The 22,001-nt window shown below is 55.9% G+C and overlaps 1 protein-coding gene across 13 annotated transcripts in view; it reads left to right on the top strand.

Moving 5' to 3' along the window:
- Pitpnm2 (phosphatidylinositol transfer protein membrane associated 2) overlaps positions 1-22,001 on the top strand; it is a 127,746-nt gene that overhangs the window by 11,212 nt on the left and 94,533 nt on the right. For 10 of the 13 annotated variants that reach the window (XM_078039290.1, XM_078039300.1, XM_078039298.1 and 7 more), the window contains exons 2-3: positions 18,772-18,799; positions 18,893-18,994. The exons of 1 other annotated variant lie outside the window; for it this stretch is intronic. The gene's annotated coding sequence lies outside the window, so the exon portion shown is untranslated. The remainder of the gene's footprint in view (positions 1-18,771; positions 18,800-18,892; positions 18,995-22,001) is intronic. 2 more of the 13 variants (XM_040289550.2, XM_078039289.1) reach the window with 1 other exon arrangement.

Genomic DNA, 22,001 nt, shown 5'->3' with positions numbered 1-22,001 from the left:
GGGGCTTCAAAAAACAGCAGCAAAAGGCCTCTGTCTTTAGCCCCAGGTTAGATCTCCATTTTCGTTTCTAGTGTTTAAACACGTGAAAAAAATTGAAGGTGATCTATGTTCATGGTAAATTGACAAAATTTAGAAATCTAATAGCTTTAAATTGCCTGTCAACTGATGAAGAAAGTGTCTGCCCATAGAATGGAATATTATTCAGCCTCATAGAGGAAGAAAATGCTGACTTACGGGAGGACGTGGATGAAGCTTGAGGACATTGTGACAGTGACAGAAAGACCGGCTCTGTGAGAGTCCACTTGAGCAGAGCCCTTAGAGTCCCCAGATCTAGAGAATCCAAGTGGAAAGGGGCTGCCAGGGCTCGGGAGAGGCCTTCAGACCACCATCAAAGGCGTGAGGATCAGGCGGAGAGGCTCTGGAGGTCAGCACAACACAGGACGCAAGTCAACCGTACTGTGCTGCACATTAAAGAATCTCAAGAGGGCTGGGGCTGTGGCCAATGGCAGAGCCACTGCAGGAGGCTAATGCAGGAGGCCCTGGGCTCCACCCCAGCATGGGGGGAAAATAGGTTCAGAACAGAAGGTAGTATTATTGTTATTATTATTATTTGGAGACAGTGTCTTGTTATGTTATCTAGGCTGATCTTGAACTCCTGTTCCAAGAGATCCTCCCTCCTCAGCCTCCCAGTCCTGGGACTACAGTGTGTGTGCCACCACACCCAGCTAAGAGGATAGATTTCACTTGAAGTGTTCTTACTGCAACAATTTTTTTTTTCAATCAGTTGTTTGAAAATGATTGAAAAAACTTCCAATCAAAGGTGGGTTTTTTTTGTGTGTGGGGACAAATGGTCCTGGGATTGAGATCAGGGGTGCCTTACCACTGAACCACATCCCCAGTCTTTTTATTTTATTTTATTTTGAGACAGGGTTTTGCTAAGTTGCTTAGAGTCTTACCAAGTTGCTGAGGCTGGCTTTGAACTCACAGCCCTCCTGCCTCAGCTCCCCAAGTGGCTAGGATTATAGGCGTAGCCACCATGCCCCTCAGAAAAAGGTTTAACATCAGATAATTTTAAAACCTATAAAATGAGAAGCATAGTGTTCCTCAGTTTAAAACTTTGTTTTTAATGTCCACCGAACCTGTAGGTTTGCAGGTGTGTTCCTGCCACTGGGACAGATTCTACCCTCATCCTGGCCATCTCTGTTTGACCTCTGCCCTTCAGTGACCTGGGCTGGGTATGGCCAGGCTGAGCTCAGACTGTGTGAATGCTGGTCGGTGTGGGAGTGTCTGGCTGATGCACACCTGTCTCTGTGAAAAGTCGCTTTCTTAGGAATGTCTGTTCACAGGATTAGGTTCCCAGGCTAGCCCACAGTCCATCACCCAGCTGAATTACTGAGTTTCATTTCTACCGGTTACAGAATCCCATGCTTCTGTGCCGGGTCCACACTTCATCGTACCACTTTGGAGTTAGCCCACTGTACAGATGGGAAAGCGGAGGCCCTGGGAGGTAAGGCACTGTCCTCAAGTTCCTGTGGCACCTAGATTCAGATCCAGCCTGGCTCTGATCTGTGCTGACCTGCTGTTTTTGATAGTTTGCCACTGGGTCCTGTGTGGGGGTTAACTACTAAGTAGCCCGCTGGGCTCCTGTCCTAGGACTGGGGCACTGTGGGAACGTTTTGGTTTGGCTGGTGAGCCTGTCCCGGGAACACCTGGAGAAGGAGCCGTCTCACTGTCAGCCTTGCGGGGAGCCAGCACCCGTGGCCTGCCAGGAAGGGTGTGTTTGTGTGTCCAAGAACACTGGTGCCCCGAGGGCCTTCCGGGCCGCCCTCGAGAAGCCTGTTGGAGTGCGACCTTGGCTGCACAGGGGTGGACAGCATCCCGAGCGGGCTGTGCCCTTCTTGCCTCTCAGAGGCCTCTTCGAGGTCAAGGTATCATCCAGATCCTGAGCTGCTCAGAGCCCCACGCAGCTGGAGCCCAACAGATGGGGCTTCAGCAGGTAGAGGGTCTATTTTTAGCCCCACAGCCTCTGTCACCTGGTCACTATGGAGATACTGAGCCAGTGCATCTCCTCCCAGGGAGGAAAGGGGTCCTATTTGCTTCCTGGAACTTGTGGGTCAAGGCCTCCGTCAGCTCGCATGTGTACCCGTGTGTGAGAGGCGGCAGACAGACTGGGAGAGACAGACAGTGACGGAGACGGGAAGGTGCTGCCTCTGTGCTGAACTGCCCCTGGGGCTGGGCCCTGTGTTTGGGCAGTGCCACGGCTGTCTCTTGGTTTGGCTCAGGAGTCTGGGGGCCTGATTTGAGCAATGCTGTATGACCTTGGGCCAGGTTGCTTAACCTCTCTAGACCTTCATGCATGACAAGTTGGGGTGGCAACTCCCGCCCTGCCTGCTTCTCTGGATCTGGTGACATCATTGATTGGAGCAACTTCCAGTCCACGGTGAAAGGCAAGCACTGTGTGTGTGTGTGTGTGTGTGTGTGTGTGTGTGTGTGTGTGCCAGTAATGATTGTGTTGCTAGGGCCGCCCTCAGGAGAACATCCAGACCCCTCCCGCCCACTCCTCATCTTTCTGCTCTTTTATTTTGCCTTCTCCACTTTGAAGGCAGAGAAAGAGGAGGTTGAAGGGGAAGATGTTCCAGTCCCTTTTGTACTTTGTCATAACAGATATATCCAGGAAGGGTGAAACAGTCCCCCACCCCATCTACCTTGTTGTCCTCGTTAGAGCTCATAAAAATCTGACATCGTGTCAGATTCACAGCCCCGCCCACAGTGTGCAGTGACACTCAGTGCATGAGCTCCTTTCCCACGGTGGACATAACTGAGGCTCAGAAAGGTTAAAATATGCATCTAGAGTCACACAGCCAACCAAGTCCCCAGGGTCCACACCAGCATTTGTTCTTTGCACTGCTGTGCAGACTGGAGGGGAAAAAATGGACACAGCAGCAGGCCCTGGAGCCATGCTGTACCCCTGGGGGACCTGCCTCTGCCCTCTCTTTAAGATCTCAGATTCAACTGTTGTCCAAATTAAGAAATAAGATGGAATAGCAGGTGTTGGTGGGGATGCAGGGACGCAGGAAGGCTCTGCGGGAAAGGAGTCTGGCAGGTCTTCACATATTTAAATTCAGAATCACATGTAGCCAGCAATTCCGCTCCTCAGTCAACACCCAGGAAAAGTGAAAGCAGGAACTGAAGCAGACACTCGTTCACCAGGGTTCATAGCAGCACTGTTCATAGTAGCCAAGAGGAGGAAACAGCCCAAGCACCCAGCAGCAGATGAGTGGTCGATCCAGACAGTGGAATATTATTCAGCTGTGAACAGGAATGAAGCACTGATACCACCTCCTGCTCTGATGAGCCTTGGAAGCTTGACGCTGAGTGAAAGAAGCCAGACACAGAGGACAAAACAGCATGATTCCACTTACACGAGGCCCCCGAAGAGGCAGAGACAGAAAGTAGAATAGAGCTTACAGTGATAGGTGGAGGGAGATGGAGCTGTTGTTTAGCGGGCAAAGCTCTTCTGTTTGGAATGATGAAAGTGTTCTGGAGATAGCACACTTAAAAGTGATTGAAATGGTGACAAATGCAGTGGCATATACCTGTGATCCCAGCAACTCTAGAGCCTGAAGCAGGAGGATCTTAAGTTCATGGCCAGCATCAGCAACTTAGCAAGGCCCTAAGCAACTTAGCAAGACCCTTATCTCAAAATAAAAAGGGCTGGGGGTGTGGCTCAGTGGTTAAGCACCCCTGGGTTCAATGTCCATTATCTCCTCCCACCAAAATAAAAATGATTAAAAGTGGGGGAAAGAAAAAAAAAGTGACTTCAGGCTTTCAGGGTTGTTCATGGATACTCGTAGAACCTCAGGTGGCAAGTGGGGCCAGATCCTGCAGTTGGGGAGCCTTGCTTCCCCTGGCATGGGGAGAGGTGCTGCCCCTGCAGCCTGCCCACGACCTCCCACTCGGCAGTGCCCTGAGCTCCTCTGCGGGGTGCTCCTGGCAGTTACCGTGAGGCACAGGGACGTCTGTTTCTGTGGAAGACTGTGCCCTGACGCCGGGCATGTCCCTGTATGGCTTTCACTTGGCCTCACACAGTGGAAAGATAAACACCTTTTCAAGGGGCAGATGCCACCTGCCCACAGTCCCTGGGTCCCATGCTGCAGAGTAAGTGGGAGATGGCAGTGCCGAGGGGCACCAGCTGCAGGCTGGGCAGCAGGCAGTGGATGGGCAGAGGATCCCCAGGTCCCATGCAGGCAGCCTTGCTGTGCCTCGAAGCTGCTGGGGACCTTGAGCTGGTCCTGTGGGAGCTTCTGTTGGCTGCCTCTGGCTGGACCTGGTCTTTTTTTTTTTTTTTTTTTAGAAATTTTAATATTTATTTTTTAGTTCTCGGCCGACACAACATCTTTGTTGGTATGTGGTGCTGGGGATCGAACCCGGGCCACACGCATGCCAGGCGAGCGCGCTACCGCCTGAGCCACATTCCCAGCCCCTGGACCTGGTCTTTAAGGAGAATGTATGGGAGTGGCCGGCACCGTGCTTGTGCCCCCCAGAGATGGACAGCATGTGGATTCATCCCTGTCTGGCAGGGGTGGGAAGGGCCCTCCTTTTCAGCAAGCTGTTACGGTCAGCCGGGGCTGTCGGCACCTTCTGTCAGGACTCTGGCAACAGGTGGCCTGGACGCATGGAAGGGCGGCCAGTGGGCAGGGCAAGGCCCCGTGACAGGGGAAGGGACAGTGTGCTTGAGGGCACCCCCTGGAGGTAGGCTTCTCCTCGGCCTTGTGGAGGCCCCTGCTCCAGCAGACCCATGGCGCCCTCCCTGAGGTCTTTCTGCTGGTGTACCAGGGTCCCCATAACAAAGTACTTCAGACCAGGTGGCTCCAGCCCACCCAAATTTCTCGTCTCACAGTTGGGAGACCAAGAGCCCACCTCTAGGGTGTCGGCAGGGTTGGCTCCTTCTAGAGGATTCCCTGCCTCTCCCAGCTGTGGGGGTGGCAGCATCCTTGGTGTCCCTTGACTTGAGGACTAGTGGATCCACTCTGCCTTGGTCATTGTATGGCCGTCTCCTGGTGTCTCCTCCTCTTCCTCTTCCACTTATTCGAACCCAGGGACACTTTACCGTGGAGCTGCACTAGCAGTCTGTTTTGTTTTTTATTTTGAGACAGCATCTCACGAAGTTGCTAAAGGCCTCGATAACTTGCTGAGGCTGGCCTTGAACTTGGGATCCTCCGCCTCAGCCTCCTGAGTCACTGGGATTACAGGTGTGAGCCACCAAATCTGGCTCTCTTATAAGGGCACCCATCTCTTATAAGGACATCCTGAGGACACATCCCACCCTGGGACCTCCCCTTAACTAATTCCACCTGCAACAACCCTATTTACAAGCATGCGTTTCTGAGAAGGAAGTGAATTTAGGGGCCTCTTCAACCCAGAACGGCTCTGTGCTCGCTGCATGAGTGACTTAAAAGCCACCTTGTGGGTCTGCTTAGATGTGTGCATGCAGAAGGGAGGTGTGTCTGGTGGCCTGGGCGTGCCGTGGGGCAGCTCCCACATCTACCCTCTTCCTGTCCAGGCCCTCCTGCCCCTGGCCTCTGCATCCTGAGCACACCGCCCTGGCTAAATCCTGACTCCGCTGGTTCTTGAGGTGGGAGCCTCAGTGCCTTTTGGGGGCAGGCCATGATGTGCGGCGCCTCTGTTCCTCTCTGCCAAGCTCTCAGAGTCCTTGTGTTTCTCTTCCCTCCCCTTGGAGCCAAGAAGGACGTAGGGATAGCCCCGTGACCTGGGCAAACCAGCTCCCGCTCTGAACTCACCTTCAGCCTGCAAGTGAAGGTAGCTGACCTGGGCATCTCAGAAGGTGCCGTGCAGCCTGAATTACTTCTACTGTTTTATTGCTGAGAACACTGTCAGCAGGGAGGTGCACCCTGGGTTCCCCCACAAGCCAGGGCCCCTGATTTCCACCTTGTCCCCAGACACTCTGTGCCCCTTCTGTGATGAACCTGGTTCCCATGTGGGGTCCTCACTGTGTCCTGCATGTGACACAATGATTTTTTTTTTAAATATTTCTTTTTTTTAGGTGTAGATGGACACAATGCAATGTCTTTATTTTTATGTGGTGCTGAGGATCGAACCTGGGTCCCACCCATGCTAGGCTAACGCTCTACCTCTGAACCGCAATCCCAGCCTGACACAATGATTCTTGAGTGCTCACCCCTGTTCCCCAGGGTGCACACTATGCAGGGGTGTGTACGAGCGTGCGGTCTTTCCTCTGTCCCTCTCCTCCTGGGCAGGAGCTCCCTGTCTCCCCAGCACAGGGCTCATCATGCGGGGTCATGGAGCACTCTCAAAATCCTAAGTAGGGCTGGGGCCGTGGCTCAGCGTAGAGCACCTACCTCGCACGTGTGAAGCACTGGGCTAGATCCCCAGCACCACATAGAAATAAATAAATAAAGATTAAACAAAATTATGAGTAAATGGATAAACACCAGGATTCTACTAAAAGAGAGAGGAGGGGAAGGGTAGAGGCCAGGAAGATCCGCGGAGTTCAGCACCCATCTCAGAGGCAGCGAGTTCACAGTGGAGGAACCTCTCCGGTCAGCCCTGACTTCGTGCCAGGGCCTGTCTGAGGGACACAGACTGCCCCAGGTGTCACCTCAAAACAGGGTTCCAGGGCCAGCGTCATCCAGAGAGCCGTGCCCTGAGAGGCATTGTTTGCGGTCTATGGCCAGGCACCATCACCCCCTGGTCATGGAGACAGGGTTTTACTCTGTGGTCCAGGCTGGCTTCAGCCTCCCCGGTGGCTGGGACTAGAGGTGAGCCCCCGGCCGAACCTGGCTCTCATCATTAATTAATCTTTGTTCTAGATTCAGGCTGAGGCGGTGGTCGGGAGGAGGTGGGACCTAATGGAGGGGCGGCTGCAGGGTGCGTGTTCTGAGGGGACACAGTGGTCGCCTTGGGCTCTCACAGTAGGTGAACTGGAAAACAAGCAGAAGAACCACAGTGAGACCGTGTGGCAGCCAGTTTAAAATAACTCGCAGTGGCTTTCCAGTGCGTCAGCGGAAACACTGGGTGAGCTTGACTCGAAGGAGACCTCTGACACCTGTGTGCTTGGGTGTCAGCAGCCACTGGCCCTGTCATCTGGTTCAGTGAGTGACACGAAGGCAGTTGGAGCCACTGCTGCCTCTCTGGTGCTTCCTGGGACCCAGCATCCCAGAAGATGGGGGGATAGTGGTGTGCGCGGTGGGGTGCAGAGTGCTCAGGTCTTCCATCAGGGTTATTCTGAGGAATCTCCTAGAATGTTCTGGAACACATTTGCAAACACTTCCATTGCATTATGAGGGCCAGACACCCATGATCTGCATCCTGAAGGATGACTGCAGCCCCAGCACAGATGAACCATCCTCTTCATGTTCTTTGAGGGAGGCTCTCAGAATGTCCCTTAATTTCACAGGCCCTGCCCTGGCACCCACAAAGTGCCTGCTAGAAGCCTGAGATCCCCTGCAGGTTGCATCTGGAAGCCAGCTGTGCCCCTCCCCTGCCCTTGTCCTCCTGGGGCCACTTCTCTCCTGGCTTTCCTTCAGTGGTGAATGCTGGAGGGGTGAAGGAGGTGGGAGGGTGACGGGGTGCATCCCCCAGTTTGCTCAGGCTGAGCCCCTAAGTGGCCTCCCCTCCCCCTAGTTATTTTTCCTTCTCTCCCCCATGTGGTTTTGCTGCTTTTCATTTTCCCATATTTCAACCACAGGTGTTTGTACGGCTGCCCGAGGGGCCAGCGCCGTTCTCCATGACTGATGTCCCAGGGCTTTGCGACTGCGCTGAAGCTCTGTGGCCTTGGCCGCTCGTTGGCCCACTTCTGAGTGGCTGAGGTGGCTGTCATCCCGCCTGGCATGCTGGACTGAGCAGGAGCCGGGGGTTAACAGGGCAAGGGCTCCCCACACTGGGCACACAGAGTCCCCAGAGAGCCTCTAAAGTATAGTCAGCTTGCCGGGGAGTCTGGCCCCTTCAGAGTTCAGTTTTCTGATTCTTTCAGACCATAGAAAACACTTCACAGAATTAACAGTCTGTAACATGCATCTAACAAACGTTTTGAAATTGTTTGGACCCCTCATTATTTTCTTAGCATTCTGTTATTTCCAAAGAAACTTTAAATATTGGCATTTTAAGACATAAAATAGATAAAATTTAAAAATTTTAAAGCTCTGCTCAACCCTTCAAACCTCAGCTCAGTCATGTGACTGGTGGCGGGCGCTGCCCTCGGATATTCCTGAATCTGCTTTTGGAACCTAGACAGCAACTAATCAGGTGTTTCCCTGCCTTTCCTCCCAGAGCTCAGTTTTCTAGTTTGCAAAGAACATTGTTTTTCTGATGCTCGCCTCCAGTGTTCATTCACACCGTGGTTCACTCACTCATTCTTTTGTCTGTTAAAAAGAAATGACAAAGCATTGCGAAGGTCACTTGTGTGGTGTGACATGACGCTGGGTATTGGCAAGGTTCTCAAGGTAAATTAGATTTGTCCCTTGATTTATGAAACCCTCAGGTATAGGTTACAGGAAAGTGATGGAGTGTACAAACTGGGGTCCTGAGCATCACTTGGCAAGTGGTTTGAGCCAGTGGTGTCCTGGGCCTGGCACCCCCCCAGAAGGGCCCCGCAGTATACCCACACCTGTCTTCAGAGACAGAACGTTGCTGGGCTTGTGTGTGTGCTTTCTGGGGGATTCTCTGTAGTATGAATATATATTATTTAAAACACACACACACACACACACACACATACACACACACAGAGTTGCCTGCAGCTGTGCGTCTGCTTTTTGACTTAACAGGACGTGAATCCCAGAGACAGCTCCAGTTGGTTCACTTAGAGTTGCCTGGTTCAGCTTCTGCTTCGTTTTCTTCCCCTTTCTTATTTTAATTTTTGGTATTGGGGATTGAACCCAGGGGTGCTTAGCACTGTGTCACATCCCCAGCCATTTTTAAAATTTATTTTGAGACAGGGTCTTGATAAGTTGCCGAGGCTTCCCGAGTCCCTGGGATCACAGGTGTGCACCGCTGCGCCCGATGAAGTTGCCTGGTTCTTCCAGTGATGGGCTTAGCATTCTGCGGATGGCTGCCCTTCACTGGACCAGCCAGCTCCCTATTGGTGGGGTCTGCAGTGCTAGAGAGAGGCAGGTAAGCTGTAGCAGGGGCCTGGAGCAGGTGGGCCTCCTGCAAATGCAAGCTCGCACCTGCAGAACGCATTCCCGAGGTGTAGCTGCCAAGTCAGCGGGGTGAGTTCCTTCTGCTGGTGACAGTGATGGCTGAATTGCTCTCCATGAGGGGAGTGCCAGTGTGCACTCCCGGTTACAGTGTATGAGTGCCAGCCAGTGGCTTTTAACCTTAAAACCCCAGACAAGAAAGAGCTTTTAAGTGAAATGAAAATCTGGAGCAATGTTCTGGGCGAGCAGTTCCTCCCTGGCAAGAGCTGCAGTGGTGGTGCCTGTGTGGGCATGACGGAGAGGGTGCCCTTGGGGTCTGGGGTCCTTCCTGGTGGGAGGCGAGGGTGGGCAGACGCTGCCTTGCCCCTCCTCTGTCCACTTGTCCATCATAGCTGCTCCCTGGACACCCACAGGTCTGACCTGCTCAGAGCCCTGGGAGCTGTGTGTAGGGGACACAGATGTGTCCAGGAGAAGGCTCAGCGGGACTCCACGGACCTGTAAATGAAAAGTCGTTTTCCCAAGTATGGGCGTTCCTCCCACAGAGCTGTAGTGTGCAGAGGCGACCCGGGGCTGCCAGGGCGGGAGCAATGGGCCTAGTGCTGGGCGGGAGCCATTTTGGATGGCAGTGAAGTTCGCATAGCACCAAGGGTACCCAACTTGCCTCGAAGCTGCCCACCTCCCGCGACTTGGGCCCCTGTGCAGCTTGGCAAGTGTTAGGTCTACTTACCACACGCAGCTGCAGTCACTGTGGCCCCTGCCCCCGCATCAACAGAGGCATCGGAAGATGCAGGGAAGGTCCGACCTCAGAATAGAGAGAATGAGTGGGGCTTTGTGAGCAGCCCAGCCCTCCACCATGCTGCTTTGATTTCACCTTTCAAGGTGAGAGGCCGCTGGGCCTGGGGCTGCCGGCCTGCTCCCTGGGGTTGGGAGGCCACAGGGAGGCAGTCGATGCCAGACCCAGAGAGGGTTCCCTGGAGGGAGCTCGGGTGGGGCCGGCCATGGCTCTGTGGCCAGAGACCCTGTTGTGCAACTGGGGAGGCCTGGGACTGGCACCGTGTCCACTTTGGGGCATCACTTCCCTGTGTTTTAACGAGTGCACCCCCAGTGACTGCTGGATGTTTTGGAGTAGTGCAAGCAAAGCTTCAGTGACCTGATGTGGTCTTTGTTAGATTTTCTTGTTTCCTCAGAGGCTCAAATATCTGCAAAAAGAACATTTGCATGGCTCACCTAGAAGCAGGGGAGCAGAGCAGGTCCTGTCTGGGGCTACCTGGTGCCCCACACAGGTGCTCAGAGGGCATGTCTCTGCTGGGCTCAGGTTCTGACCAGAAAGAAGGGACCTGGCTCTGCATGGCCACCCTGCCTCAGTGAGGGGCTCGTGCTTTGTGAGTGAAAGCATCGGTTATCCCAGATGGTAGTTCTCAGGAGACGCAGCTGCTGAGTTAGCGCTGTCCCAGGGCATGCCCATGAGCTTACTCACCTGGCCAGGGGTGCCTTTGACAGTGGATGAGCCTCCTGCCCCATCTGGCCAAGGGCTCTGACTTTGATTGCCGTCCTCTGTCCATAAGTGAGGTTTGGGGGCTTCACTCCACTAGTCCAGGGACACCAGGGACCCGCTGAAGGGTTTGTGGCCTCAGAGCCCCTGACCTGGATCAGCGCATCCCAGCACTCAGGAAGCTGCTGAGAGCCACGTGGTGAATGGACAGCCCAGAGGCCCGGGAGGCAGGCGCTGCCCACGCTCACACCCAGGCCGAGCCTCTACTGGCTCCTAAACCTCGACCTTTGTTCTCCAGGCTTGGGACACTAAAGGTGGGGCATTTTAAATCCAAGCAGGAGACCATTAGGAGAAGACCTTGAACCCGAGAGCTCCTGCCCTGCTGAGAGCCCTGGGAAAGCCCTGTGGGTCCTGCCAGCCAGCGCTGTGGGGACAGACGCGCTCCTGGGCTCCTGGCCGTCAGGGGGGCAGCTTGGTCTGCACTCGGGGCCACAGTGATTGGAGCCCACAGCCTCCGCAAGGGCGGTCAGTGCCTGCTTCTCGTTAGACAATTGCTGCTTCAGAACGGACTCAGAAGGGGACTGTCCCCCTTTACTAAAATTAAGAAAATAATAAACCCACGTACATTCCAAACTTAGAAAGAAAAAAAGAAAAGAAAAAATGTTTAGCATCAACCCTTGGAAAAATAAAACAATCCAGGGCACACCCAGGGTGTAGGAACTCAGGAGCTCCCACTGGGCGACCTGAGGGCCACTGTCCTGCCCCTGCCGTGCCGCTGTGTGAGGCCCGAGTCCTATGGAGCAGGCAAAGCATGGCAGAAGCTGCGTCGGACAGAGTCCCTGAGGTGTCCCAGCGGTCCCTGAAGTTGCCAGGAGGCCTCTGCCCCGGTAACCATCACTGCCAGGTGCCCATGGCTGGGGTGTGGGCACGTGAGAGCCCTGCGCTCCACCTGTAACCCTGTGGGGGGCGGCAGGGACCGAGAATGGGTGAGGGCCACGTCTGGGTCCCTGTGGCCCGTCCCCCTCAGGGCTGAGACACAGTCCTCATGGAAGGGCCATGTGTTCAACAACACACCGCATCCAGTAGCCAGATGGTCCAAACAACCCATCGCGGCACGGTATGTAAATATTTTCCGTCATTATCGTGGTGCTGCCATGTTCACATTAAGGAGGATTAAGAACTACACCGAGGCGTTCTCCAGCAAGAGCCAGTCAGGCCCCAGGCAGTGCTGCAGAGCCGCCCCTACACCCTGGAGTGGGCAGCTTTTGAGGTGAAGTGGTCCCTGCTGGCTGGGCTCAGCTGTAGACTATTCCCCTCAGAGCTCCTAACCCTGGGAAGTTCACCTCTTGTGACCTGAGTGCTTTCCTATTGGGTAGAGCGTGCTGACACAGCTTACTTCCCTCATTGCTTTGCCTACTGGGAAGCACACAGCTGGGATTTATCCTCATTTGCTTGTTGATTGTCCTCAGTAAGGAGTCTTAGCCTAGATTTGTCTTCCTCTCCTTTGGTTTCCTTCTTTGTTCCTTTCCTGGTTGGGGTGGTGGGGGATGTAGCGAGCCTGCATTGTAAGGTTTCTGGGAGCAGGTGGCATGGAACGACATGAACAGGCCCCGCTGTCTGCCCAGTGTGCGATGGCCGGGTGCAGAACCAGCCTGTATCTGGCCTCTGTGAATTACCAGCTACACTGGTGGCTCCGAGATGGGCCTGGCCTAGTTCTGCCATGTCTTTCGATGCTGATGGGTAGCATTAGTCTGGGGTGCGGGTTAGTTAGGATAACTGGGGCTGACGGCTGGGCCACAGGGCCCTCGGCTAGTGAGTTAGGATAACTAGGGCTGGCAGCGGGGCCACAGGGCCCTCGGCTAGTGCTGAGGCTGCTCTTCACCCCTGGAGCTGTTGAATTGGACAGTGCTGTGCAGGTGGCCACAGTGACCGCAGGCAGTGAATCAGCGACCTGGGCCCTTCCTACTGTGGTTGCACTGTCCCTAGGGCTTCCCTGGAATCCCACCCTGGATCAGCTGGTGGGTGCAGGGAGGGAGGCGGAGGGAGGGAAAGAGGGCACACATGGAGGACAGGGTGGGACCTCTGTAGGGCAGGCCTGGGGGTGGTGTCCTCTTGTCCCAGGGCCTCTTTTAGCTCCAGGGATGCTAGGTCCTAGGAGGCACCAGAGAGGCAGCAGTGGCTCCAACTGCCTGCGTGTCACTCACTGAACCAGATGACAGGGCCAGTGGCTGCTGACACCCAAGCACACAGGTGTCAGAAGTCTCCAGGGGACTAAGGAAGAGGCAGTTAGAAAGCCAGATGACGTGGAACAGATGAACAATTCATGAAGGACACAGGGGAGGCCTCCAAGGGGACATTGCAAGGGTCCCAGTGAGTGTGTCTGCCCCTGGATGCAAGTCCCTGTTCTTGGTTCAGGGCTTGGGCTGTGTGTCCACGTTCTCGTCTGTCAGGACTACAGGCTGGCAGAAGTGGGAGCCATGGACAGGCCTTTTAGAGACCATCCAGCCCCGACCTCATCTGCAGAAGGGGAGCCAGGGTCTGGCCAGGGGAGCCGACCCTCACAGAGTTGGTCAGCGGGAGCCCTGCTCTGAACCCCACCCAGGGATCCCCCATGGTACACAGGGCATCCTGTCCACATCTACCCGGTGTGTGAATTCCTGCTCCCGTCAGGGCGATGGGGAATCTGGGAATGAAACTATGGGCTGACATTGGGCTGATGGGTGGTGGCCTGAGTCCTCTGTGGGGTCTCTCGAGAGGTTCTGGCCTTGGCACAGCCGTTGACATTCATACCAGCCTTCTCCGGCAGCCACCTGGGACACCAGGAGTGGACAGTGGGTTCTTCCCAAGGCTGGCTTACGCGCTGCCCCTGGCAGTGACTCGTGTGTGGGAGAGCGAAAGATGTCCTTCCCACGAGCCCTAGAGAGCCTGACAGGGGCCTCTACCTCTGCAGTGGAGGGCTGGGACTCGGCCATTGTGTTGCTGGCGAGTGGCAGTTTGGACGGACTTTGTGCGGATTGTATCTCTCTGATCATGGGTGTCAGCTGGGACCACTTGACTTGGGCTGAGCAGGCATTTCCCAGGTGGCCCTGCTCCTTTGGCTGGCGAGGCGTGCCTGTGCGTGGCTGGGTTCTTCACGGCTTCGTGACCTCCAGACAGGTGGCTCCCTATGTGGCTGCTGTCCCCCCAGAGTGGAAATGCAGAAGCATCCGATCCTGCCACTTTCCACCTTCCTGTTTCTTAATTTCTTTTATTGTGATAAAAATATACAAAACATAAAATTGAACTCTTAGCCATCTTTAAATGCACAGCCAAGTGGCATCAAGTGACTATGCAGTTATGCAGCCACTACTACCATCCATCCACAGGACTCCTTGCACGGAAAACTGAAACCCCGTGTCATTAGATGGTGTGGCCCTGGCTGGGCACCCACCTCGCCACTTCCTGGTCTCTGAGCCTGGCTGCTCTGTCTCCTCGTGTAAATGGAGTCCTGCATTGGTCATCTCTTGGTGGCAGGTTGATCTCGCTCGGCACAGTGTCCTCCAGGTGCATCTGTGTCATAGTGTGGCACAGCAAATAAACTTACTCTTTACAGTTGTGTGCATAATATGGATGGAGCAGGTTTTGCAGGCCCCACGCAGATGCCTGGGCTGCGCCCACCTTTCCGTAGCTGTGAACATGGTGAGCAGGTTCCTATTTGTAGGCCACCTCTCGCCTCTCGCCTCTTGCCTCTTGCCTCTCGGCCAGGGCCTCCTGTGGCATGGGTAGAAAGCTGGCACAGTGTCATTCCAACCCACTCTTGGTTGGAGGGCAGGCTGGATTCAAAGGGTGTGGCCACTGGAGGCCACCGGAAGAGCAGCCCATCACAGCCACTTGGGGAAGGATTCTGCAGACCTGCTCAGGCAACCCCACCAAGGCCTGGCTCTGCCCGCCAAGGCTTCTGGAATGCTTTGGAATGCATGGGTGCCATAGCCCTGGCGCTCTGGGCAGGGCCCGTGGAGGAGCTTGAGCCCCAGCCCAGCTGTTCCCTCCCTGGAGGGGACTGCAGTTGCTCTGCGTCTTGCTTGCTGACGGCTGTGCCTCGTATTACATAATCTGTCGTTCTGTGCTGCACCAGGCCCTGGTTACTTGTCAAAAGTTTCCAAAAGCCAGTTGTATCAGCTCCAGGCAACTGGGGGTGCTGCCTCTCCCTCATAGTATTAGTCACTCTGTACTTGGCTAAATTTAACTTTTTATCATCCAAATGATATTTTTGTGGGCTTGGGATTTTACATAATGCTACCAACTGCTGCAGGCTAAGAATTTCTCCTTTTTGTTATGCGTGTGCGCGCTTGTGCACTTGTGCTGGTTTTTTCCCCTGTGAACTCTTGCACACTCAAGCAAGCACTGCTGGGTTCCTTCTCTCCAGCTCTGCCTTCCCAGGTCTGGGTTTCATGCCTCTAGGCTCCGCCATGGCCGCCCACCCACTGGGAGAGGGGGAGTCCTTTGGCCTCACAGTGGCCCTCTGACCCTCTGCACCCCTGTCACTGCAGAGCCCTCACCCAGGGTCTCCTTGGGCCCCTCTGCCTCTAGCAGACTGGGCTTGGGAAAGAGCAGCATGTTTATGAGCAGGAGAGGGAGGAAGCTGAAGGGACAGCAGTGAGAGAAGCAGCCAGCCTCCCCGCGGGGTCTGGGTGGCAGGCCCTTCCCTGGGCCTGGGGTGGGGGGGACAGGCGCAGGCAGAGGCCCAGGGCTGTTCCTGATGAGAGGGTGGGTGGAGACCCGCTCTCAGGAGGGCCTGGCCCAGCATGTGGGGAGGTGGGCCTGTAGGGCAGCCATTCTAGCCCCTGGAGCCCCTTGCCTGGAAATGGCTGCACAGTGGGCCCTACCCGGGGGTCTCATGGGCCTGGAGGTGCCTCCTTCCTGGTGAGGAAGCAGGGTCAGCTCAAGAGGGCAGAGGAGTAGAAATAACAGGACAGAGGCAGTGACCTTCAGTGCTTGGACCAGGCAGTTGCTTTGATTGGCTGCTGGACTCAGGCTCTGTGACATAGCCACTAGTGTCCACTGCCTCTCAGATAAGGAAGCCAAGTCCAGGGAGGCTCAGTGTTGCTCCGTCCTCAGAGCCAGGCTGTGGTAGACCAGGTGTCTGTTCTGTCCATCTGCAGGCCTTCTCAGCCTCTGGCTTTGTCACCTCTCCAGGCTAAGTGGCTTCCCACTTAGTGGCTGACCCGCCCAGACATTGGATGCCAGCTGTGTCCTGCGTTCTTCCCTGGCATCCCTAGGCCGACTCTGGCCTGATCTGCCCTCCCAGGCACTGGTTTTCAAAATGGATGGTGTGTATGGCCGGATCAGGCAGAACTGGAATTTGCCTCTGGTCCCAGGACAAAAGGGAAACTCACTCTTTTGAGTTTTGAGAGTTTTTTAAAATGCACATGTATTTCTTGATTTAAATTAAGCAACATTATTTTATTTAAAAATTAGGAACCCCCAGGTATATATACTCAGAAGAGTCAAGATTACATGTCCACAGGAAAACTTGTTCACAAATATTCTCATCAGCCTTGTTCAAACAGCCAAAATGTAGAAAGAACCTGCTGTCCTACAGCAGACAGGTGGAGAAACAACGTGGCCAGTCCACACAGTGGAATATTACTTGGCCATTAAAAGCAGTGAGTCACTTCTGTGCGCCAAAGGCCGGAACTGAGAGCATAATGCTAAGTGGAGAAGCCAGACACAGAAGGCGCCTGTGGGTTCCATAATGCCAAAGAGATACAGAATACAGTGTGTGGCGTCTGGAAGAGGCAGACCCCTAGAGGCAGAAAGCAGATGGGTGGTTGCCAGGGCCCGGAGGAGGGAAGACAGGAAGTGACCGCTCTTGGGCACAGGATTTCTCTTAGGGTGATGAAATGTTTCAGCTGTGAGTGGTGCTGATGGCTGGACACTTACACAGCCCCCACCCCCAGTCCTCCAGCCACCCGCCTCAGGCTCCATGTCGACCAGGGGTGAGGCCAGCTCATGACACTACCCACTTGCTTGGAACTCGAGCTCCCAGCCAGGGCCAGCTCGAGACACGCGGACGTCTGGGTAGGCTTGCAGCTTGGCGCCCCTTCAAGCCGGTATTCTTTAAGTGTTTGTTTGACATTTATTTAGTGGGGATGAGGAGAGACTGATAGGCTATTAATAGAAACCGTAGAGAGAAACAGATTCACTTACTCCTTCACTCCCACCGCCCCACTCGGCACCAGGGAGCTGAGAGATGTTTAGGGAAGCAGTTCTGACTTCTGCCGTTCCTGTGGGTCTCCAAGGCTGTTTTTGTTTTGTTTTCTGTCCCCTGTGATTCCCCACGTCCTTTGAGAGGCACAGTGAAGGCGTAGGTTGAAAACTCTCAGGGGTGGAGGGCTTTCCTTTAGTCCCTGGGCCCAGCAAGCCGGGGACGGGGGGGTGTCACTTGGTTTCAGACCTCTGGCCCCAGGACCTTGGCTATGGTCATCAGGGTGCCTCCAGGACTCTCAGCAAGGAATCCCGTGTTGTTGTGGGTTTCATTTCCCTTCAGGGTGTGGACTTTATGTGAGGGGGTCAGCAGCTTTCCATGTCATTGCGGGGGTATTTTGTGCCCTGCTGGTCTGGCTCCTCACCAGATCCTGCCTTCACTTATTGGACTTTAAAAATACTTTTTTTTTGGAGGGGGGATCAGAAATACCATTCCCCTGGCACCCCTCTTTGCGTTCCAAGAGCGCCTTTTTTCTCCTCGCCCCTGTGGATCTAATTCTGCTGGGTGTGAGTCACCATTGACCTTCTCACCCACGGGGAGGCATCCTGAGGTGTGGAGGGGCCTTGCCTGCCAAATCCGGTCACCCTTGGCCGGGGTGTCACCGTGGTGAGCACTCAGCCTGTGTGGGTTTCCTGACCTCCCAGTGGGGGGACGCTGCTGACTCTGTTGTGTTGGGGTGGCAGTGACCCTGAGAAGCAGGTGTAGGGCCCTGCAGAGGCCCCTGAGCAGTGTGCAGGAGCCTGGGAGCCGCACCCACTCTGCAGGGCCCTCTAGGACCTGGGATGTTTTATTGTGCAGGGTCCATGTGGTCACGGACTGAGGCCCTGGAGCTGAGGGCGGAGGCGGGCTGCCGAGGAGCCTAGGTCCTCAGAAGTTGTCTGCAGCCCTGGCTGTGGCTTCCCTGGGAGCGTGGGCTGGTGGGGGCGTGTGTGAAGAGCCCGTTCCCGCACCGCCCACCGCCTGCACCAGGCTCTCTGCGCCTCCCATTCCCTCCTCTCCTGCTCTGGCTCCTGCATCTGTGCTGCTCGCTGGCAGTTGATCACTTTGTCATTCCGAGCCTCCATTCAGTTCCCCTGGGGTTGGCGTATACCTGTCAAGACCTGCTCACCCTCTAGGAGCACAGACGGGTGCCTGAGGGGCCAGGGCGCCTGGCTCAGCCTGTAAAGCAGGGCTGTCCTGGACTTGGGGCTTCAGTTCCTGGACCCATCCAGCATCCACAGCCTGCAAGGGAGCTGCCTTCTGGCTGTGGCATCAGGAGTGCCTCCCAGGCCACTGCCTGCTCCCTGCACATAGGTACAGGGATTCCAGGATGTCTTGTGCTGCACTGTAGTCTGGGGGTGTCCTGGGTCCCTGTTGGAGCCCCAGACTGGGTGGCAGCTTCAGTGGCATCTGTGGGATCGGTTGGACTCAGGAGTCCCTGGAGGCCCCTCTCTCTTGCAGTTCCATTGTGTGCTCATCTTGGCCTTGGTGCTGGCAGAGGGGGCGTCCCGTCCCACGGTCCAGCTGGAGGTCCTATATCTTCTGACTGAGTGCTCTGGGGCACACACCGCTGCTCTTCTTCCTGCTTTGTCTGGTTTTCCAGGCCCTCACCCGCCCCAACCCACAGTTTGGGGTCCTCTGATCCCAACAGGGTTCCTGGGTGAAGACCCTAAGACTTCCAGGAGGGGAAGGAGGCAGCTGCGCATGCGGGTATGGGTCCAGCTCCCAGCAGTTCCCTCAGCACGGGGCAGTGTTAAGGCGCAACCGTCACCAGTCTAAGCCAGAACTTGCTCCCTGAGAGCATCCTGGACTGGGTCGCTTTGTAAAGTGGAGACCCCCTCACTCAGATGTCCCGTTCTATCCTCTTGTTCCAGGGGGACCAGGCTTCACGTCGTTGCTCTGGTGAGACTGGCTCTGCTGACCTCCCTGCGGATCAGCATGGGTGATTGGGAGTCCCGTCATCTCACCTCCCTCCTGTTGGGCTTCTTCCTGCAGGATGCTGGCACATGTGTCCTGGTCCCCGACACCCTTCTGTGGGCCTACTGATCCGTTCCTCTTCGGTGGCAGGGACATCAACGGAGCCACTCAGACCTGCAGGTAAGGCCACGCCCTACACAGTGATGGGCCTCCTGGCCTTCAGGGTTTGGGTGTGCGGAGCCCGTCGCCCTTTCCTCCTCCCTTAAAACCTTGACCGTCTGATCACGTGGGGTAGGTTGTGTTCATTGATTACGCTTCTTACAAATATTGGTCTATCTTCCTCAAATAGGAAGGACCTACATCCTATGTCTGGTACCTCTGGATTCCAGATTTGATACCACCCTGGGGCCCCCTGGCACCCTGGGTGGCTCTTTGCCACTCCTGCCCTGTGTGCTACCCACTCTTGGACCCTTGGAGTTTTGCCTTGAAGATGGCGGCTCCTTCCAGAGCAGAGCCCTGGCTCCAGCCTCACCCTGTTGCCCACCAGCTGTGGTCAGTGGTCAGTGGCTCAGAAACCAGCATGGGCGTGTTTTCACGGATACTCTCCCTCTGGGCACTCACTCCCCAGAGAGAAATGGAGGCCGGTGCACTAGTGGCTGCCTTAGGACCAGAGATTGAGTGACAGATTCCTGGCACCCTCCACCTTCTGCCCGGCAGAGAGCAGAGCCCCGCCCACCCCTGCCAGCCACGTGTCTGGCCTCTATACTTCCTATGCCCCACCCTGCCCTTTGTTCATGCCGAGGCCTTTGGTGCCTAGAACAAGAGCAGAAGTGGTTTCCTCTCCTTTCCTGGACTCCCCTGCCTCCTGCCCCCATGTACTCTTTGGTTAGTGTGAGCTTTGGGGTCCTAGAGCCTGAGTCTTCCGTCCAGGGAAGCTCAGAAATTGGGGAGGGGGTTAGTTGAGGTCCCTAGCCTCTGCTTTGTGGGGCTGGCCTCGGCCTTTCAAAGCACCATCTATGCCAGTCTCACAGCAACACTGCCCAGCGGCCGCTGGCGTCTTGTTTCACAAGAGGGAGTCAAAACTGAGGTGCAGAGATGGCAGATGTCAGGCTCACAGTCACACAGCTAGTCAGCGCTGGCTTTGGGACTGGACCCCAAGTCTGAACTTGGGAGCCTGTGGTCTAAATTTCCAAGTTTAGCCCCTGACGCAGGGACCCTGGTTCAGGCCCAGGTCCAGGCCTGGATTGCAGCCTGGCTCCTGCCCTCCCAGGCCTCCCTCCTTGCTGGGTGGGTGCCTGGCAGGGTGCCCAGGGCCCAGGCTGCCTGTGGCAGGGCGAATGTGTCGAGCTGAGTCTCAGGCGGGCGCCGCGGGCTGTTTTCTTCTCCGACTGCTCACCCTCTTTCCTTTCTGTGAAAAGGCCCGGGTGTGAAGGGGCGGGGGTGCTATGTTGTGTCTTTGCTTTTTGTTTTGTTTTAGTTCACTTTCCGAGGTGTCTCAGCTGCTGGGTGGGGGTGGGGCGTAGTAATTCTCAGCTCTGACACCAGGCTTCTCCAGGGGTCACTGCTGCTCACTGGGGTTGTGCCACATGCTGGGGGCCTTGGCCTCCCCCTCAAGGCAGGAACCTGGGTGAGCTGCTCCGAGGGACCCTGCCCCAGCAAGCCTGGGCTTCCTGCTTCCTTTCTTACAGGAAGAGGTTCCTCTCCTGCTGGGCAGCTGCATTCCAGAGGGGGTTGCAGAGAGGACATCCTGTGCCTGCTTCCCCTGGAGGGCCTTGCTGGGACCCACAGTGTCCTCAGGAGTTCTGTATCCACTCACTTATCCTGAAAATATTTATTGAATATTTATGGAATGCTTGGCATGTGCCAGGTATTGCCCCAGGTGCCAGGCACACAGCTGTGCCTGGGGCAGACAGGAGTCCCCACAGGCCGGAGCTGCTGCCCTGCGTGCTCTGTGCTTTGCTGGTGCTGCTCCAGTGTCTCCCGGCTCCCTCTTCCTCCCCTGCCCGTCAGGTTCCATTTCAAACACCTCCTTTTCTCTGAAGCTCTTTGCAGGCCTCTGACCCACGCTAGCCACCCCCCTCCCCCGTGTCGTCACAGCTGTTCCGATGACAGAATTCTTGGCACCATATGCCAACATGGCAGGATGGTCAGGATCACCCCCTGAGCTCCTGGGAGCTGGTGGCCACGATGGGCATAGAGGCCTTTGTGCTCTGGGCAGAGGGAGGTTGCGGGTGGAGAGAGGCAGCCCTGGGCAGGGGTGGCTGAGAGCACCCTCCAGGCTCTCCTCGGAGCCCCAGGGCTTATATTTAGACAAGTTCCTTCCTCCAGAGGAGCCTTTTCTTTCAGAAGGTGGGGCAGGGGTAGGGGGTGGCAGTGGGGGGCCGGGGCAGCACTGGTGTTTCTCAGCACAGCCTGGCCATCTTCTGCATCCACTGACTCAGAGTGGCATCCAGAGAGAGGGTCTGCCCCAAAGAAGGGGCCCCCAGGGGGAGAGCCCCACCCCAGCGCTGCCCTTCTAGTTGGAGATGGTTGAGTGGAGCCTGAGCCGCTGTTCACCTTTTGACCTGGTGGCAGACACAGGGGGAGGGTCTGGGGCGCAGGCAGTGGCTTCCTTCCGGACTCCCCGTGGGAGGGGTGTTTCCTGCCATTGTCTCCGTGACAGGGCCTTGGCAGGGGGACTGCCTCCTGAGGAGGAAGAGAGCTGAGAACTGAGGCAGGGCCTCCACCTGAGCAGCAAGGGATACAGGCTCCTGGTGGGCCTGGCCTGGCTGGGGAGGAATCCACCTTCTCCAGCCCACAGGCCCTTTTCACCCCTCCTCTGGGCAGTTCTGCCCCCTGGGAGCTGGCCTAGGCTGGGTGGGTGGGTAGGGAGAGGTTAGGAGGCTGTCCACCTAGAGCAGAGGGAGGCCAACGGGAGAGGAGGCCTCAGAGCAAGAAGCCGCCCTGAGGTCTGTGAGGACAGAGCTTCCTTCTGAGCTCTTTGTGGTCCCCATAATGCTGGCAAGAGAGCCGGGAGGGACCTGACTCTGACCCGTGTCCATGTCCTGGCTTGACTCTCGACTCCAGCCCCCTCCCAGCTCTGCCAGGTCGTGGGCTTCAGCGGGAGATCACTGGGGCCTCTCCCTGCTCCCTGCCCCTCCCCCAGACTGGCCTCTTCAGCCTCCTGTCCTTCAACCTTCCGCCCAGG

The sequence above is a fragment of the Ictidomys tridecemlineatus genome, chromosome 2, assembly GCF_052094955.1.
Source record: "Ictidomys tridecemlineatus isolate mIctTri1 chromosome 2, mIctTri1.hap1, whole genome shotgun sequence".
Classification (NCBI taxonomy): domain Eukaryota; kingdom Metazoa; phylum Chordata; class Mammalia; order Rodentia; family Sciuridae; genus Ictidomys; species Ictidomys tridecemlineatus.
The sequence above is the reverse complement of the archived record's forward strand: the minus strand, read 5'-3'. Positions and strand labels throughout refer to the sequence as shown.